Source organism: Setaria italica, chromosome IV (genome assembly GCF_000263155.2).
Source record: "Setaria italica strain Yugu1 chromosome IV, Setaria_italica_v2.0, whole genome shotgun sequence".
NCBI lineage: Eukaryota > Viridiplantae > Streptophyta > Magnoliopsida > Poales > Poaceae > Setaria > Setaria italica.
The window spans coordinates 39,075,678-39,076,737 of record NC_028453.1 but is presented as its reverse complement, the minus strand read 5'-3'; positions in this window follow the sequence as shown (position 1 = coordinate 39,076,737).

Sequence of the window (1,060 nt, the reverse complement as noted above, 5' to 3'; positions counted from 1 at the left end):
TTTAGGCTGGTACAAAACTCAGGCGCACGTACACGATACTACTGAAGTACGAAAAGGAAAAGGTAGATTAACGCAAACAAGTTGAACATTTTTTGTGCAGTCTTCTATGAGCTGGTTCCGGCATAATTGCTCTGCATCTTCTACTTTCCACGATGGAACGATCAAAACCTACAATTTTGAGCGAAGGGGGTATTTGGTTGGTGGAGTGATGCTAACTCATTCGACATCAGTGCACTGATCCTAATTAATTAGGCATCAATTAATTTTCTTTCACCATGAAAAAATTTGAGGGCTGCAGCATCAGTTCTTGATACGTTTAGTCAAACACGTGGTAAATTTGATAATTTGTATCGTACATATATAGATGTTACTAGGAATATTTTGTGTCATCCGATATTACTTTTAATATTTCTATAATAAAATAGATGTTATTAGAGAAATGGTAATGTTTTAAATTAAACCAGAGGGTATATCGTGTCAGTCTTATTGCTAATTTTCTTCATAGTCCAGGTACTTGATTTTTCCTTATTCGAACCACATCCTGCCTATGTTTTGCTTGAGTCTATCCATGTAATGTTGAGTTTCGATTTTGCCTTGTCCTTTATCCTATCTCTACTTTCTAGGTATTATCGACACCTTAATAACCCTTCTGTGATATGACAAGTATTTTTTTCTCAACTTCAACACGATGCAATGCAAGGTGCTTTTGCGAACGTTGCGTCGCATGTACTCCGTACCCAGAAGGAAAAGAAACCAAGTCCTTGTTTAGGCCTTGTTTAGTTGGGGAATTTGGGAGGTGCCAAATTACTGTTACAGCACTGTAGTACACTGTAGCGTTTCGTTTGCATTTGTGAATTATTGTCCAAATATTGACTAATTAGGCTCAAAAGATTCGTCTCGCAAAGTACAACAAAACTGTGCAATTAGTTTTTAATTTCATCTACATTTAGTACTCCATGCATGTACCGCAAGTTTGATGTGATGGGGAATCTTCTTTTTGCATAGTGTCAAAGTTGGGAGTTGGGAGTAACTAAACATGACCTTACTCCCTCCAAACTCC